This window comes from Caretta caretta, chromosome 1, assembly GCF_965140235.1.
Source record: "Caretta caretta isolate rCarCar2 chromosome 1, rCarCar1.hap1, whole genome shotgun sequence".
In the NCBI taxonomy this organism is placed as follows: domain Eukaryota; kingdom Metazoa; phylum Chordata; order Testudines; family Cheloniidae; genus Caretta; species Caretta caretta.
In genome coordinates, this window is record NC_134206.1 from 225,871,192 (window position 1) to 225,890,933 (window position 19,742).

Sequence of the window (19,742 nt, forward strand, 5' to 3'; positions counted from 1 at the left end):
AAAATTGAAACTGTTTTTGTTTACAGTGGACTTGTTAGAAGCAGTTCATGCCACATCATGAAATCCTTTTTCTGATCAAACGTTACAAGTGTCTAACTTGTCCAACTGTGTTGAGGGTGCTTTTTTTTTTTTTAATAACGTACGCTGCATTGTTGCATCATGCCACAATACAAAGGATTCACACTTAATGCACCCAGAGGGAAGACGTACCAAATTCTTCCTCCTCGAAATGCCTTACAGCTCCGTAATAATTAAGGGACAGATCACCGGCAGAGGAACCTGAAGGAGGCAGCCAGAGAACTCCATGAGGCTCACCTCCCAGCATTTTCAGGGCACCATTATCCTCTAATGGGAGTGGGGAGATCAGTCATGGGATCAGTGAGGAAAAGACACCTAAGTTCTGTGGAGATTGACTATTAAAGTGTTAGCTGATCAACATAAACCTAGGCTCCCCACTAAAGTAGAGCCCCGACCAGCTAGTGTGTGACTACCCTAGTGTAGACAGGACAATATATACTTTAACTTGTATTTAAAAACCTGTTTTCTTAGTGAAGGGAAGGCTGTAGAGTCACCCTCACGTAAAGTGGGGATAATCTGGTTTTTGTTGTTGCAGAGTATAAACATAATTGAGAGGTGGAAATATTTACTACATGTAGTAGATCAATAACTGTGCCATTTCAGGAAAGATGAGCCAAATAAGAAACTACTACGGAAAAAAATTGATAACTATTAGTATACTCAGACTACACTGCTTCATCTCCAAGTTTCCTTCTTTTATATCCAACTTCCTCTGTTTTTAGTATTTGTATAGGAAAATATCTTGTCCAGTCTAAAATGCTGTTTGTTTTTAATAGAAGGTTAGTAACTAAAAAAGGAGCAAGTCTTACACAAGTGGTGGACAAGGCTATAGATTAGGCCACAGTAGGAAATGTAATCTTAGAAAAGTTGCCTTTCCTGCTTGAGTATTTTAAGTATGAGTCTAATGGAATGAATCTTTTTTTGCCTGTTTAAAAAAAAAAATTGTGTAAAATTTAGTGTTTAAAAAAAAAAAGGCAATAGCTTGCTGGTGCCTTGCTCTGTAGAAGACTGGATAAAACTGTTCTTTCAGCAAGTTGATAACAAATCCTTGTAAAACATTTATGGCTAATAACGAGTTTAGGGGTCAATGCACCTTGCAGAAAGGGAAAAACTTAAGTCTAAAGGTTTTTCTTAATCACTGTGTAGCTTATTTACAACAATGACCTGAAATAAATGTGTTTTGGGGGAGGAAAAAAAGTAAGTCTCAACAGCAGTTAATAGACTTCTTGGGAATGGTCTCACTGATCCCCATTACTGAGGGTTCAATGAGTTGTTTGGTTGTGTTTTTTTTTTTTTAATTGAGGCTTAATATGAAGGCACACCTCCCCCTTGAAGATTACTTTTAATTGAAATTACAGATGGAAAGCTCCTTAAAGGGACACTATTAGCTAAAACCCTGGATTTGACCTAGTAAAAACACTTGAATCTTGTGAGCAACATTCTTAGGATTCTAAAGGTCTGTTTTGGCTTTTAAATTTACTACTCATGATATTGAAAAAGGGCACCCACTGCTTATCCCTATTCCCAGCACACCCTGAGGGAAGGAGGTGGTGTGCAGAAAACTCTGTGCAAGCCTGGGACCGAGCATCAGGCTGTTTACTCCCTCTGGATCCCTCGGCTCAGGTGGGAGGGGGCGAGCAGTTGTCTGGGCTGGTGGGGCTATGGCTGGCCTATGGGTGGGTTTGGGGGTGTGGATATCTGGGCAAGCTGGGCTTGTGTGGAGAGGGTGCAGGTATCTAGGCTGGGGAGGCCCTGTGGCTTAGCTCTGAGGGGGAGGGGGTTTGGGTGTATTGGCTGGGGGGACCCTGCTGCTGGGCTCAGGGGTGGAGGGCAGGGGTTGTGGGTGTCTGGCCCCCGGCTGGGCTTGAGGGGAGAGGGAAGAAGGTAGAGAAACTGGGTTGTCATAGGGGTTTCTTTAACTCTCTACTCCTGGGGGAATTTTCGTGTGTGTGTATTGTTACAGACATACTTGCTGACAGGTATTTTGAAATAAATTCTCAAAATAATTGAAACTGGTGTGATTATGTAGTGCTGTTTTGACAAAAAAATTGCAGGATTTTAAAATATTGTGTGCAGGATTTTTAACGTTTTGGCACAGAATGTCCCAGGAGTAACCCATGTACCACTATAACTAGGATCTTACAACTTACACTAGAGCTCCCATCATTTCTATCGCAGGTGGAGCTGCATCTGCAGTAGTGTAAGAGTAGGAAATTTTAAGAAAAAGCTCAGTATAGATACAGCCTGTCATTGTAACCTATCTTTGAAGTGAATAGGGCCACTCATGTGAGCGAAGAGTTACAGAATTAGGGGAACAGGTTTCAGAGTAACAGCCGTGTTAGTCTGTATTCGCAAAAAGAAAAGGAGTACTTGTGGCACCTTAGAGACTAACCAATTTATTTGAGCATAAGCTTTCGTGAGCTACAGCTCACTTCATCGGATGCATACTGTGGAAAATGTAGAAGATCTTTTTATATACACACAAAGCATGAAAAAATACCTCCTCCCACCCCACTCTCCTGCTGGTAATAGCTTATCTAAAGTGATCACTCTCCTTACAGTGTGTATGATAATCAAGTTGGACCATTTCCAGCACAAATCCAGGGTTTAACAAGAACGTCGGGGGGGGGGGGGGGGAAACAAGGGGAAATAGGTTACCTTGAACCCCGACCTGGGATATTGTATCTACTACCCAAGATCCATAAACCTGGAAATCCTGGGCGCCCCACCATCTCAGGCATTGGCACCCTGACAGCAGGATTGTCTGGCTATGTAGACTCCCTCCTCAGGCCCTACGCTACCAGCACTCCCAGCTACCTTCAAGACACCACTGACTTCCTGAGGAAACTACAATCCATCGGTGATCTTCCTGAAAACACCATCCTGGCCACTATGGATGTAGAAGCCCTCTACACCAACATTCCACACAAAGATGGACTACAAGCCGTCAAGAACACTATCCCCGATAATGTCACGGCTAACCTGGTGGCTGAACTTTGTGACTTTGTCCTTACCCATAACTATTTTACATTTGGGGACAATGTATACCTTCAGATCAGCGGCACTGCTATGGGTACCCGCATGGCCCCACAGTATGCCAACATTTTTATGGCTGACTTAGAACAACGCTTCCTCAGCTCTCGTCCCCTAACGCCCCTACTCTACTTGCGCTACATTGATGACATCATCATCATCTGGACCCATGGAAAAGAAGCCCTTGAGGAATTCCACCATGATTTCAACAATTTCCATCCCACCATCAACCTCAACCTGTTCCAGTCCATACAAAAGATCCACTTCCTGGACACTACAGTGCTAATAAACGATGGTCACATAAACACCACCCTATACCAGAAACCTACTGACCGCTATTCCTACCTACATGCCTCCAGCTTTCACCCTGACCACACCACTTGATCCATTGTCTACAGCCAAGCTCTGCGATACAACCGCATTTGCTCCAACCCCTCAGACAGAGACAAACACCTACAAGATCTCTATCAAGCATTCTTACAACTACAGTACCCACCTGTGGAAGTGAAGAAACAGATTGATAGAGCCAGAAGAGTTCCCAGAAGTCACCTACTACAGGACAGGCCTAACAAAGAAAATAACAGAACGCCACTAGCTGTCACCTTCAGCCCCCAACTAAAACCCCTCCAACGCATTATTAAGGATCTACAACCTATCCTGAAGGATGACCCAACACTCTCACAAATCCTGGGAGACAGACCAGTCCTTGCCTACAGACAGCCCCCCAACCTGAAGCAAATACTCACCAGCAACCACATACCACACAACAGAACCACTAATCCAGGAACCTATCCTTGCAACAAAGCCCGTTGCCAACTGTGCCCACATATCTATTCAGGGTACACCATCACAGGGCCTAATAACATCAGCCACACCATCAGAGGCTCGTTCACCTGCACATCCACCAATGTGATATATGCCATCATGTGCCAGCAATGCCCCTCTGCCATGTACATTGATCAAACTGAACAGTCTCTACGTAAAAGAATAAATGGACACAAATCAGATGTCAAGAATTATAACCTTTATAAACCAGTCGGAGAACACTTCAATCTCTCTGGTCACGCGATTACAGACATGAAAGTTGCTATATTACAACAAAAAAACTTCAAATCCAGACTCCAGCGAGAAACTGTTGAATTGGAATTCATTTGCAAATTGGATACAATTAACTTAGGCTTGAATAGAGACTGGGAGTGGCTAAGTCATTATGCAAAGTAACTTATTTCCCCTTGTTTTTTCCTACTCCCTCCCCCCCCAGACGTTCTTCTTAAACCCTGGATTTGTGCTGGAAATGGCCCAACTTGATTATCATACACATTGTAAGGAGAGTGATCACTTTAGATAAGCTATTACCAGCAGGAGAGTAGGGTGGGAGGAGGTATTTTTTCATGCTTTGTGTGTATATAAAAAGATCTTCTACACTTTCCACAGTATGCATCCGATGAAGTGAGCTGTAGCTCACAAAAGCTTATGCTCAAATAAATTGGTGAGTCTCTAAGGTGCCACAAGTACTCCTTTTCTTTTTGAGAATTAGGGGAAAATTTTCAAAGGCACATATGATAGGTGCCTGATTGCTATTTGAAAATATTTTCCTGAGGACATCTTTACTTTTGCACAGCCTTGGTAAAGACCTGTGTGCTCTCTTAAGCTTCCCTTAGTCTGTCTCTTTTGGCCTCTCCGGCACACAGTTCCTAGGCATGCTCTGTTACCCCTACAGAGAAATAGGTCGCGCTGGCCTAGGCCCCGGCCCCTAGGATGAGCGCTGTACAGCATCCCAGACAATGGGGTCATGATCTGATTAGGAGCCTTTTACTCACTGCTGTAATATAATGGATTTGTTTTTTAATCTGCTCTAAGAACTCAACAAAATCTGTGTGAAGGGACCGAACAGGAGAGTGCAAGGAAAAATAATGCTGTCTGCTGAAATGGCAGTGTTCCTAACTGAGTGAGCTGCATGAGCTTATGTAATGGAAAATGGCAGGCATCCCTGTTTAGCTGAGCTGGAATGCATGAATTGTAATGATCTGAGTAGATCTGCAGTTCATTTAAACAAGGTGGAAACATGGCAGATGCATAGAAGTTCAAGGCAGAAAGCTGACAACTTTATTTTCTTTGGTACGAACAGGGAAAAAACTGCTGTGGCGTTAGATAAGCATTTTAATATGTATGGGGGGAAATATGGAATGGGAACACAATTTTGAAGGTGCTACTCATAAGCCACAATTGAAGAATAGCTAATCTTACATGAAGCAAAGTACTGCTTCGCTAAGCTTTAGGTATTTGTATACTTATGGGTTTTTATATTAATACTGCTTCATTTTGTTATTGAATGGTACATAAGGCATCTCTACAACCCCCCCATCCCCTCAGTCTTAGTTAAACTCTTGTTTGGAGGACAGCAACTTCTTCAATTCTAGTTTGCTCTTCTGGTCTTTGGTTCTAGGCTAGTCTTTTACATGGTCTTCGCAATTGTGCTGAAACAATCCACAAGTGAAAATAGAAATGAGGTAGATAAAAATAGATAAGTTTGCATGAGTTAGACTTCGTTATCAGGCAAAAACATTCTTTAAACAATTAGAAACGTTGATACATAGCTTTAATTTTTTAATGGACTTTTTGTTTGAAGGGGTATTAGTCCCACTTTATACATTTTACAAATGGAAGTGACCCTAGTTGAGGAGGAAAAAAAGAATGCCAACCCGAAGTTTTTGGTTAAGTGGGAAACCTTTTATCTGTCAAATGATCTCTTGCTGCTTCTCTAGTGGATGCTTGCTGCTTGGTTTTTGGTGTGTCACCTGGGATTTAGACTTTACTGTCTCTCACTTCCCATGCCTCCTGACCTAAAATCAGTTAAGTGTGTGTGTGTGTGTATATATACACACACACACACACACATAATATATAAACACAGAGATTGGGAATGGCTATGCATATCATCTAAGTCAAGAGTGGCAATGCTGAGAAACTGGCAGAAAGATGAGTAGTTTTTCTTTTCCCTCCTGTCCATGTTGACAGAGTACAGTGAAGAAAACTTCAAAGAGAAGTTCTGCCTCACCTTTTAACTCTGATAATCTCTAACAAGAATCCAAGTTGGGAAGGGCAGGGAGGTTGTGGAAAATCAGACTGTTTGAATGACACTAAAAAGGGTGATACAATCTTTGTAACTGCTTTTCTTGGGTATCCCCACTATGCATTGTTCCTGGGCTCCTCCAACAGGCCTTCCATCCTTTCAAACAGACAGTTACTGATTGATCTCTGGTTTCAATTGAGTAGCTAAGGAAGGAATTCTTCTGTGAATCTTGCCATGTAACCATATATCTGGCTTTTGGTTTTCCAGCAGTATGTGTTTGTCAGACTGCTGGGAGATTGTGCTAAATATTTCACAAGAGAATTTTTTTTTTTTTTTTAAAGGATGTGCTGTTTCTTTGGACTTCATTTAATAGGCGCTCTGTGTGGATTTCCAATACCCTCAGTCAAACCACTAAACCAGGGATGGGCAAACTTTTTGGCCCAAGGGCCACATCGGGGTTGCGAAACAGTGTGGAGCGCCAGCTAGGGAAGGCTGTGCCTCCCCAAATAGCCTAGCCCCTGACCCCCATCCGCCCCCTCCCACTTCCTGCCCCCTGACTGCTCCCCTCAGAACCCCCTTCCCATCCAACCCCCCCCCCCGCCCCCGCTCCTTGTCCCCTGACCACCTCCTCCCAGGACCTCCCGCCCCTAACTGCCCCCCCCCGGAATGCCACACCCTATCCAACTCCCCTGCTCCCTGTCCCGTGACTGCCCCAACCCCTATCCACACCCCTGCCCCCTGACAGGCCCACCGGGACTCCCAGGCCTATCCAACCTCCCCTGCCCCCCTGGGGCCCCACCCCACCCCCACTCCCTGTCCCCCCTGGGATCCCACCCCCTATCCAACTCCCCCTGCTCCCTCTCCCCTGACTGCCGCCTGGGACCTCATGCCCCTTATCCAACCCCCCACCCCCTTACTCTTACCATACCACTTAGAGCGGCAGGATAGGCTTATTTGAAAGCCTGGGAGGTGGGCGGGCATAAGCCATGTTGCCCGCGTGGTGGCATAACTGCAGGGGAGGGGCTGGGGCTAGCCACCCCGGCCAGGAGTTCAGGGGCCGGGTTGGACAGTCCCACGGGCCAGATGTGGCCCATGGGCTGTAGTTCGCCCACCCCTGCTCTAAACCAAGGGTTCTCAAACTTCCATTGCGCTGCCACCCCTTTCTGACAACAAAAATTGCTACACAACCCCAGGATGGGGGACTGAAGCCTGAGCCCACCCAAGCCCTGCCACCCGGGCAGGGGGGCCAAAGCTGAAGTTCAAGGTGGGGGGGGCCTGTAACCTAAGCCCGGGGCAGTGGGGCTCTGGCTTTGGCTTCAGCCCCAGGCAGTGGGGCTCAGACTTCAGCCCTGGGCCCAGCAAGTCTAATGCTAGACCTGGCGACCCCATTAAAACAGGGTTGCAAACCACTTTGGGGTCCTGACCCACAGTTTGAGAACTGCTGCTCTAAACTGTGGTATCTGAAATTAACTTAGTCTCTGTAAGTTGAGAAAGAGACAGCTTGAACTCCATTGATGTTTTAACCTCTCACAACTGGGGAGTCTCATTATAAAGGTCAGTTTTCTCTGACCCGCCCCCAAATAAAATTTCATCCCTCTTCCTCTCCTCCTGGGCTTCTGGGGTTGTCACCCATCCGGGTTTTACTCAGTCTGGTTTCTGGCTTCTGTGTCCAGATGCCATTTAGGGTTGCCAGGTGTCCAGTTTTTGACCAGAAAGTCCAGTCAAAAAGGGGACCTGGTAACCCTAAATGGCTCCCAAACCACAAGTCCGGTTACCACGGGGTGGGGCTGGGTCATTAACCTGCACCAGGCCCTGCTCAGCCGGGGCTGCCTCCTACCTGTAGGCAGTCTCCTTGAGACGATCCAGTGAGCGACAGGGTGGGAGGGGTCCCCCGTTACCAGCAATTAGAAAGGTAGCAACCCTACAGCTCCTCTACCAGATTTTTGGCAGAGGAGAACTGCATTGGGCTCCCTTCAGAGCTTGTGATGTTGTTCCTTTTTGACAGAAGTGTGAGGAGTAAATTAAGTGAGGAGTGGAACTGTCTGTTCTTCTTACTAACTTTTCATATTTCAAGTTCAATTTCCTGACAGTCTCAAAAATAAGGAATATTTTGGTTTGTGAGGAGATAAGATATTAAAACACACATCTGCCCACACACACACATGCACGACTCTTGCTTTCTTGTGCTTTGTCCATGTTTTCAACTCACTTAAAGAGGGCACTCACCTTTAGACACTTATGGGAAAATTTCAGTTGTTGTGTCCCTAAAGCACTTGAGAGCATTAAGTAATTTAGTGTGCAGTATGTATTAATCTTCTCAAAGTAACTTTAAAGGGATGTTAGGAGGAAGGATTATCTAGTGGTTAATGATTTATTTGAATTGTAGTTATATCTAGAAGTCTGAGTTCAGGACAGGGCCCTATTATGCGATGCATGCATTCATTGAAAAGACTAATTCTGCCCCCAAAGAATTGTTTATTGTCACACGCTTAGATTGTAAAAGATGGATACAAGAGACAGTGGGAGTGCAAGGTAACAGCTAGACTACTCTGATTAGTGTAACCATCAGTGATGACAGCCCTCCAGCTGCCTACTCATTGTTGAGTATTTTCTAGGCATCACAGCAGAGGTGAGTTTTTCAGAAAGATTTGAAAGAGGATAGCGTAGTGGTCTTGTGGAACTTTACAGAAACTTCACAGGAACTTCCTTCCAAGCCAGAGGGGCTGCATGGGAGAAGGGGCAACAGTGAAATTGGACTGCTGGGCAATGAAGGCTGGCATCACTGGCTGAGCAGGAGCAGAGATTGACCACTTATGACCAGGTAAGAGAGGAGTTAGGGCAGGGCTAACCCAGTTATGGACTTAAAACTGAAGATGAGTAGCTGGTGCTTGTGGTGAAAATGGGGAGTTTGAGGTAACTGGAGACCAAGAGTTATGACATCTGGATCTTGAGTTATAACTGACTGCCAGGGACTTCCTGTGTGATCACTGTGTCTTTGTTCCCCATATATAAAATGGGGATAAACACCTACCTCATGGGGTGAGGAGCCTTTATTAAAGGGCTTTTGAGCTTCTCTCAGCAAACATACTATGTAAATTAAGTATTTTTAATCAGAACCTGCTAGTGTTTAAATTTTTGCTGAAATCTTCCTGATTATCTTTCATCAGCATACCCGTTGAAGTGTGTATGAAGGCCTAGCTTGATCCAGCTGAAGGAACTAAGGTGTGAATACTCAAAATAAGGCACTGGAACACAGTCTGCGGAGAGGAAGCTTCTCATTTTCTTTTCGTAGTTTAAAATGCCTTTGCAGTAGGATTCCATTTTGAATGGTTGAAATGGGTATTAGATTGTACTGATAGAGTATTTAAGTTACACATTTCTGTGATTTGTACTTTACAAATCCAGATCATAGATCCAGAACCTAGGAGAATCTGTTTCTATAATAGAGGTTATTGTCTCTCTTTAGTCAAAGATGCTGGTTTGGTGGCCCTGGAGAAGGGAAATTCTCTGTCTACAGAACTGATATAGTACCTGCAGCAGCAACCAACAATATTTTTCCCAATGTTATCAAACTACCCCATTCTGACCTGGCGGGACCAAAATTCTAGGATTGTGAGAGTAGCTCTGTCTCTATGCCTAGTCAGTCTTTGCATGTTAAACAAAGCAGTTTTAAGGACCTGTCTCAGTTTTTTCTCCTATAAACTAGTTGTGACAATTAGCCGTGCCAACTTTCCCATCATTCGGGTACCCCGTGGTCGAGGTGTGTGGTGCAGGCCTCTCTCTGTGCCGAGATGATAATGAATTTGAACAGGAAAATAACTCCGCCTGAAGGAGTTTGTGAAAACTTTATCCCTTCTAGGTTTGGCCCTGTATTGTTTCCTGAGTTAGCTAGGAAGGGAGCTGAAACGCCTCTGGTATTAGGATTCCTTAACAATCATAACACATGTAAACTGTATTAGGAATCTTGAGTGCTTTGATCAAAGGGAGGTTGAGCAGCCACCACTTTTCAGATCCATAGCAACAGGGTAATTAAATAGGAGACTGGATTTTGGCAGAAGTCTGTGAATGGAAGTGGAGGCATGTATGCAAGGAAAGCTGGCTTTACAGTAAAGATCGGGGGGGGAGCACACTGTGTTTTCTGCCACCCACAAGCATTTTGGGCTGCTAAACCACTGAAGGCTTTTGGCACCATAACATAGTTTCATAGAAACTCCATTTGAGAATCATAGCCACAAGTAATGAACTAAACAAGTCTGCACTAGAATGCACTGTGGTACATCAATATGTGTTGAGTGCGCTGACCGCTACCTAAAATGAACAGATGTTGATGTTTATTTAAAACTGTGAACTCATTGAGGAGAATCCAGTTCATTCTAACAAGCTACCTAATGAATTGATTTAGGTTTAGCCAATTATGTCTAATTGTAATTTCTTGTAGAGTTGTATCTTCTAAACTCCGTTAATAAGTTTACAGAGCCAAAACAAAAAGCTGAACTATAGTGGATTATTTTTTTCAGATAGGTACAGTCCAACTGACTTTAATGTCAACATCCATTTACCAGAATTTTTTTTTTTTTGGACATCTAATATCTTCTTCTATAGGACCAGACCTTTCTCCAAACCAAAAAAGAAAATTGCCAAGGCTGAGTGACATTTTTGCAATTATTTGGAGCTGAAAAGTGAACTCCATTATGCATCTCACTGTCTGTACATACTCTGCAAATAGGTTGCAGTGAAAAGCCACTTTGACAGTACAATAATTGACATTAAGTACTCCCTTGGAACTGGCAATCATTTTTTCATACAGTAAATAAGAAATTGCAATTTAGCTTTGATGAATAGAAACAGTTTGCCATTTAGTTTGACATGAGGTGAACTTATCTGTGTTACCATATTTTTTATTTGCAGGGCACAGGTAATCTTTCAAAACCTTCATTTAAAAAGACCTTCAAATTTCTGCACTTATTGGAGGGATTATTGGTTGTGTTTTGAAAAGAGAATGAAAATAGCGCACAGTTTATACTTTTAGGAAATGCTCCCCTTCTGCCCCCCGTCCATAGTTTTAAAACAAATAGAAGAGAAGAGGCTTTGTTTTGTTGAAAGTCAAAAGACCAAGTTGTTTGATTCCAATTTCACAATAAAGCACAGAAGAACCTGAATGGCTCAATAAGGCTATTTAAAAACAAAAACTTTGAAATATTTCTTGACTTTTTCAGTCTCTCTAATTCCAGTCCTTTGTGCATTTGGCAGTTGCCCTGATTGCTAGGGCTACAAAGAATAGCTTGCCAGATATTTCAAACAGAGGATTATCCTTGTGGTTTAGGCACCCCTGGCTAGAAGGTGAACTGAGATTTACCAAAACTTGCCTAGGAGGTTAGGACCTAGGCCCAGTTAAGTTTATCAAAAGCTTCAGTGAAACTTTGTTAAACTACTACCTCTGTTAATGACCTGTAGATCTTGCTACAGTTTCAACATGCCCATGTGATTGATTTACTATTTGCAAGGGCTGGAGTGGTAGTGGAGAATGGGTGTTGTTTAGAAATGAGTGCCAAAAGAAAAGCACATTTTCTCTTCCTAAAACAAACAGCAGGGTGCTGCAAATCTGATCTTGCCACTAGCCTAGTTCCAATTTAAGTAGTTATGGAGATGATTTAGAGATTAAGTTTGCCTTGGCAGAAAGGTGATGCACATGTTATGAAAAAAAAAATCTATTTCTTCCCCAGTAAGCTTGAATGTGTGATTCTTTTCGAAGGCAGGATTTGTGCTTTGTGTCCTCATCTGTCCACTAAGTTAGTTTTCCAGTTACCTTTACAGCAAGACAGTAGGTAGTATCATTAACTAAAGCTCTGTTCTTGCATAGGAAGATGCTTATATTAGGGGCATGCTAGTTTTCAGCCTGCAGGTACTCTAGTATGGAACACAACCAAGCTTTACAGCCAGAGATGCTTGAAACAAGATGGGATACTTTTTCACTATCGGAACATTTTTATGTAAAGCTTCAGTATCATGATTCAGTATTTCTGATGTCAAAAATCAGCTAACAAAAGTATGGACGGTGCCAGATCTTTGGGCTGGAATTTAGTTTCACTCCTATGTTGCAACTTAAAGTTATGGTACAGATAGATATTATTGTTTTGAGTTCTTGATACTATGCTCTATATTTGGATCAGAAAGTCTAAACTGAAATTGTTGCATTTCCTCGTGACAGCTGTCAATATTTTTACTTTATTGAGGCTGTGTTTGTGTGGATAATGGCTGCTGTTTCAATTGGTCTCTGCTGTTGTGGGGAAGGAAAAACAGAAGGTATTTAACAGAAGGGAACTAAAGACACATTCATGAAGATGTTGCATCTGACTTTAAAGGAGTGTGGCACATTAAAGGCAGACAAAGTAATTAAGAAATAAGGATTGGTTCTCACACCCTTTGAAGGCAGTGGCTCTGTAGAAGAGTGTACTCACCACAGGCACACCGCCTCATGGCTGGGCAGGACATAGTGGCTTCTCCTTTGGCAGCCCTTGAGCTTCAGCCCAACTTCAGGCTTTGTGGGCCTTCCAGCAGCTGGCTCCAGGCTTTTTGCACCACTGCCTTAGGTGTGCCCAGAGGGGAGCCCAGGCCCACACTCTGCTCTGGATTCCAGACCAGGAAAAAGAGAGAGTCTGTTTCTTCAGACCCTCTCTTCTGTATCCCTTGGCTGCTTCCTACCATAGTCCACAGCAAGGCTCTTCTCACAGCCTATTCCTAGGTTGACTCTCTTCTGCAGATCCACCCCCAAAATGGGAACCAAACTAGTTCAGGGGAACAAAAGAAACATAAAGGTCCTGCACCAGGCCTGCCTGTCTGCCCTCAGGAGGCTCTGAGACTTTAGAGGCTCTGTTTGGCTCTGGCCCCAGCTGGGCCTTGCTTTGTGAAGCTAGCCTAAAAGGTCCTCTCACAGTCAGCCACTACTGGGCTGGAATCTTCCTCTTTTAACTCCTCCCTCCAGGCTTGGCATGTCACACCTGTAACAAGGTGGGGCTGATTGGGCCTCTCTGACTCTTGTTAACCCTTTCTTGGTTAGTGTGGACTCTATGTACCCCATCATAGGCTCCCACTGATGCCAGTGGGACAGAATCAGGCAGTGATGTACAATGCAAGAATTAGGAAAACATTTAAAGGAACTGAAAGGTCTCTGACATGAGACTGGGTGTAGGGAGAGTCCATTAACAGAATGTCAGTGGTATCTGGATACTCAGGGCGAGAGTGAGGGTGTCTCCCTAATGATAAGCTCTATTAGACTAGGGAATAGTATCCCAGAGGAAGTATTGGAAGCATCATCAGAAGTAGAAGACGATAGTTTGATTTTGTTTAATCTTCCTTCTCCTTTCAGGTGGGCTGCTGAGACTCTGGCCCTACAACATCTTAAATCAGCTACATCTAAAAGTCTTGACCTGCCACATAAGTGACTAAATATTCAAGAATCTCTTTTCATAAGAGGGAAGAGTTAAAGCAATATCTGGTACACGTTAAGAACTCTGTAAATTATTTGGAAAGGGCCACAGTTAGTCCACAATGCATTGCTCAACATATTAGTCAAAGGACAATGAATCTCTCTTCTCCAGAATGGAGATGAAGTAGAGTAAAATAGGAATTATCTGGGATGGGAGCCTAACTAATAGGAACTCTTGAAAACACTGAAACCGTGAATGCTTTGCTTTTCTTCCCCCTACTCCAAGTGGATGACTGAATTATTTTCCTCATCCACTCATGGCTGGAACTTGCTGCTGGAGGCTAAGGGTATGTCTACACTGGCAAGTTTCTGGGCCACAAGTTATACCACTTTTATCAACACGCTGGAATTAAACTGCTGTTGCGTGTCCACTCTGTGCTCCTTGTGACGCTGGAGCGCATCCATGTTAGCCGCTCTTGCAACAGCAAAGACAGCAGTGCATTATGGTAGCTTATGTTGAACTGGCTGCAGGGTGCTTTGGGAAGGGTTTGCAATGCCCCATGGGGCGGGCCCAGCATCACATGATGCAGGTTTCCCAATCCCATTGTTCCATGGGCATCCTACTACATTGCCAGCTGCTTTGCAACTGAAGTATGTGCGGGGGTGGGCAGGAAGAGTGAGTGAGCGTATGTAGGGGGGAGAGAGACAGTGTGTTGTGGGGGACAGAGTGTGTGTCAGCATGCTGTCTTGTAAATTCAGACAGCGGCAGGAAGCAACCAGTCCTGAGGCAGCGGGAGAGGGAAACCCTGACATCAGAAATGGGGGAGGAGTGCATGTCTCCAGGGCAGCCGAGTTCAGAACAATGAGCAGAACGGTCATTTGAGGCATTGTGGCACAGCTCTGGAGGCCAATTACTGCGCAGAAAGCAATCAAGTGTCTACACTGGCAATAGAGCGCTGGAGCCTTTGTGCAAATAGCCTTATGACTCTCGTTGCGGTGGCTTTTTTGCAGCACTGCAACTGAGGAGTTTCTGCGCACAAAGTGGCTTGGCAGTGTGTACGCATGTCTGCAGTTTGAGCGCAAAAAGCTGCTTTACTGCACAGAAACTTGCCAGCGTAGACAAGCCCTAAGGGAATACCATCAATGAAACTCTTCGAATGTAAACCTCTCTTCAGCTGAGCTTGTTACCGGCAAGTCATTTGGCGTAAAGAATAATATTTTGGAGACTAACGTTTAGCGCTCAGTTATTGAAGACTGATTGATTGAGATCTTTGGCTAATACTCTCTTCCTAACATAACAAAAGGGAGACTTCTCTCTGGGTAAAGGGATAGATAAATCTGTAAATAGAATTGTTTCCCATAGTATTTTGTCCTGCTGAGTTACTTTTGGATTTTGCCAGACATATTTTGCTTTTCAGATATGTAGGAGCTGTTAAGAATGTGACTGCATTGTAAGACACGGAAATGCTTTGAAAATCTGAAGTAGATGGGATTTAATTTTTTTATTAAACTAAGGGCCTGGCGACACTTGCAGATGTAGAGCGCTGTGAGTTAAACCAGCCCTTAGAGAGCGCAGCAGGGAAAGCGCTGCCGTGTGTTCACACTGTCAGCTGCAAGCGCACTGACGTGGCCACCTTTGCGGCATTGGGAGCGCTGCATTATGGGCAGCTATCCCACAGAGCACTCTTCCCATTCTGACGTTGTGGCTTGTGGGAAGAGGGCGGTGGGTGGGGTGCAGGGCATTCTGGGTCCTGTCCCAACACCCCATGATGCATCGCTTTGCATCCCAGCAGTCCCTGTGCTTCTGTCCACATTTGGCGCCATCTTTCAACATTTTTTGTACTGCGTGCTGTAGGAATGGATCCCGAACTGCTGAGGAATATGCTGATGGTCTCACCAACACATCACGAATAGCAGTCAAGTTACTCCTCAAGCTACTGTAGCTACTGGACACCCGCTCGGGCCCAGAGGGGTTTAAAATAGCCCTGGGAGAGGGCTGGGGCAGGGGAAAAGCTGGGCTGATTGGCAGAGCAGCCGCAGCTGGGGGCCATGCCCCAAACAGACCCAGCGGGCCATATAAAAGCCAGGGAAGCCAGGAACAGAAGAACACTCTCTCTCTAGCTGTGAGAGGGAGGGACCTGGCTGCAGGAACCTGAATAGAGGATCTAGTTTGGAGCAGGGCTGGGGAAAGGCCAACAGAGCTGGGGAGCTCTGGCCTAGGAAAGCCCCAGGCTGCAGGCCTGGGAAGGCCTATTAGGTATGGGGGTTGCAGGGGCAGCCATGGGTAGGCAGAGGCAGCAGGTCCAAACCCAACCTTGCCTGTGATGAGTGGCTCATACTGCAGTCTACCCCAGGGAGCGGGAGCTAGCTGGTGACTGGCAGGAGCCTACGACTGAGGTGGGAGGGGGAGACCCAGAACTGTGACGGTACTGCCAGGGGGCAGCGCCCAGTTAAAGGGGCACCAGGGTCCTGGGAGGGACACAAGAGCCAGCAGCAAGGCGAGACACCAGCTGACAGAGGGCGCTCTAGAGGCTGGAATGTTAATTCCCTGAGATGACCAGCAGGAGGTGCCGCCGGTGTGTCCGCCTAGTTACACTACAAACTGATAGTGAGGAGTCCGACAATGATGTCGACTCACATAATGCATATGACACAAGATTGCTTGTGGCATTCACGGACATGCTCAGCACCGTGGAACGCCACTTTTGGGCTCAGGAAACAAGCACTGAGTGGTGGGATCACATCGTCATACAAGTCTGGGATGAGGAGCAGTGGCTGCAGAACTTTCGGATGAGAAAAGCCACTTTCATGGGACTGTGTGAGGAGCTCGCCCCCACGCTGCGGCGCAAGGACATGAGATTGAGAACTGCCCTGACGGTGGAGAAGCAGGTGGCTGTTGCAATCTGGAAGCTAGCAACTCCAGACAGCTACCGATTGGTTGCTAACTAGTTTGGAGTGGGGAAGTCGACCGTTGGAATCGTGTTGATGCAAGTTTGCAGGGCCATTAATTGCATCCTGCTCAGAAGAACCGTGACTCCGGGTAACGTGCATGACATTGTGGCTGGCTTTGCACAAATGGGTTTCCCTAACTGCAGAGGGGCGATAGATGGCACACATATTCCAATTCTAGCACCAGCCCACCTAGCCTCCGAATATGTTAATTGGAAGGGGTATTTCTCTATGGTTCTCCAGGTGCTTGTGGATCACCGTGGGCGTTTCACTGACATTAACACAGGCTGGTCCGGAAAGGTGCATGACGCACGCATCTTTTGGAACGCCGGCCTGTTCAGGAAGCTGCAAGCCGGGACTTTCTTCCCAGACCAGAAGATCACTGTAGGGGAAGTTGAAATGCCCGTTGTGATCCTTGGAGACCCCACTTACCCTTTAATGCCATGGCTCATGAAACCCTACACATGGAGCCTGGACAGCAGCAAGGAGCGGTTCAACAACAGGCTGAGCCGGCGCAGAAAGACTGTGGAGTGTGCTTTTGGCTGTTTAAAGGGCCGCTGGCACTGTCTGTATGGGAAGCTGGACCTGGCCGATGACAACATCCCCACGGTTATATCCCTGTGCTGTACCCTCCATAACATTTGTGAAGGGAGGGGTGAAAGATTCAACACCTGGAGGCTGAATTTGAACAGCCAGAGAATAGGGCTATTGGAGGGGCCCAGCACAGGGCTGCAAGGATTAGGGATGCCTTGAGGGAGCAATTTGAGACTGAAAGCCACCAGTAATGTCTGGTGCCCTGCACGGGAGTGAAGTGCAGTGGTTCCAGTGTCAGTAGGAATTTGTATTTGCTGCACTGACTTGCAGTGCCTGTTGCTTTCCTGGGCTAAGGTATCTTTTACTTAATGCAATAATAAAGAATGTTTTTAAAGCCAAAAACTCCATTTATCAAAAAGAAACACAACTGCTTGGGAAACAGAAAGGGCCAGGGGGTGGGGTGGGGAACGGTAGAATCACAGGTTTGCGTATGTCCTGTGATCCTACTCAGCCTTCCTGCCTGGAGTGCTGTGCAATGAGCGCTTCTGGCTGGCTGAAATGCATGGTGAGGGGGGTTGGGTAAGGGTTGTAGTTTTGCAGGGCTGCGTGGTGAAGCTACAGGTGTTGGAGGCAGCTGGTGGCGATAAGAACCCGGATGTTGGGTAAAGTGGGTTGGAGGTGACATGGGGGCACGAGAGAGTTTTGGGACAAGAGCTGCAAGGGGTGGGGCAGGCGCAGAAGTGCTCTGCTTGCATGGCTATGAGCGCCTGTATCGAGTCCGCTTGGCACTCCATAATGCTTAGCAGCCGCTCCGTGCTTTGGTGCCGGCGATCCGCAATCTGCTGGTGGACCCTCCTTTCACTCTTCCGCCACTCCTGCGCTTTTTGATTTTTCATTAAGGGACTGCTGCATGACTTCATGCAGCATGTCCTCTTCCTAATTCTTTGGAGTCTTTCGGCCGTTGATTACAAGGACGGCTGAGATCTCAAGATTGTAAAGGCAAAATGCAACACTTAACAGAGGCAGCATTGTTCACACCAGACAGAGCAATGATTCGGCCATACTTAAAGTAGACAAGCACAGTCTACACAATAGCAGAAATTGCCCATCCCAAAGTGAGCACACATAACCCACAAGAGTCCCAAAATTGTGAGTAAGCACAGGGGCAAGGGGGACTGATTGTTTCAGGGCTGTACTGTCCTCCGGGGTCCTGTGCCTTGGGGAGAGCCAACAGCGGCAGGGGGCCCCTATACTGAACACTTTCCCCACATTTTCCACAGGAGTTCGTCCGGGAAGATATCTCACTTCCAGGAGGGTGACTTGGGAAGCAAGGGAGGGTCCTCTACTACAATGGGACTTCCACCCTGGCCCATGTGCAGCTTGCCTGTGTGCAGCAATGGTCCTCACGGCACAGTGGCATGGACATGTTAGCCTGACTGGGACAAGGAGCACAGTAGCACTGCCAAGGAACCTGTGCCAGCGGATTGCCCAGCTTCTGCATGAGACCTTTTGATGAGATCACTGAGGCCGATTACCATGATGTGAGAGACACATGAACGCCCTATTCACCATCTAGGCAAGCATGCAGCCCTAACCCTCCTCACCCCAAGAGCCTGCACTGAACAACTTCCTTCCCAAAATAAAAGCCGCTTACCGGGCACCCCCTCTGGTGTTTGTTCTTCCCCAAGCACCGGCCACCACGACTGGTTACCTTCTTCCTGGCTTGAGAACTGTCCTGGCTGCATGCGTCTAGGGATTCCGGGGTGTCTTCCTCCGCCTCAGCACCCTCGCTCCCGCTTTCCTCCTCGTCCTGCCTTGTTGAACTGGGCTCTGAAGTGTCCATGGTGGTACTCAGAGAGGAGGTGGGGTCACGTCCAGCTCTTTCTAGAAAAGGCAGGTCGTGGGGGCAGCACCGGAGTGGCTGTTTGCCTCGCGGGCTTTGTGGTAGGCATTCCGCAGCTCCTTTACTTTAACCCTGCACTGCAGTGCGCCCCGGTCATGGCCCCTTTCCAACATGTCCCTTGATATCTGCCCAAAGGTATCGTAATTCGTACAGCTGGAGCACAGCTGGGACTGGACAGCTTCCTCCCCCCAAATACTGATGAGGTCCAACACCCCGCCATTGCTCCATACTGGAGATCACCTGGAGGCATGGTCACCTGGAAAGATTCGCTGAGAACACTCCCGGCCTTGCTGACCAAACAGGAAGAGGATTTTCAAAATTCCCAGAGAATTTAAAGGGCGGGCCTGACTGTTGGTCACCTGAGGGAAGTGCAGTAGAGATCAAAGTGATGACCAGAGTGGCTAGAACAGGCATTGTGGGACACTTCTGGAGGCCGATCAGAGCGCATTAATAGACCAGGGCGTCCACACTGGGGCTGTGGCGCTCAAGCCAGGGCGCATCAAGCGTTATGCTTCTCGTCCAGGTGGAGTACCAGGAGCGCTCCAGCCGCGGAGTCCGGGCGCTCTACGTGCCTTGCCAGTGTGGATGCGTCATGAGTTAGGGCACCCGGGGCTGCTTTAATGCGCTCTAACTCGCAAGTGTAGCCATGCCCTAAATTTTGGTAAAAGATGTCAGATCTGCCAGCAGTAGAGACTCAATTCCTATATATCCAGAGAACAGATACAACTCAGACAGTGGCAGGACAA

General features: G+C 46.4%; 1 protein-coding gene and 1 long non-coding RNA gene across 2 annotated transcripts in view; one reads left to right on the forward strand and one right to left on the reverse strand.

Moving 5' to 3' along the window:
• Positions 1-19,742, forward strand: part of DUSP16 (dual specificity phosphatase 16) — a 95,766-nt gene that overhangs the window by 54,339 nt on the left and 21,685 nt on the right. The gene's annotated exons all lie outside the window — the stretch shown is intronic.
• Positions 17,480-19,458, reverse strand: LOC142070646 (uncharacterized). Its single transcript, XR_012666590.1, has 2 exons — positions 18,748-19,458; positions 17,480-18,077 (listed from the first exon to the last, which is right to left on the reverse strand). It is a non-coding gene; the product is annotated as an uncharacterized LOC142070646 (long non-coding RNA).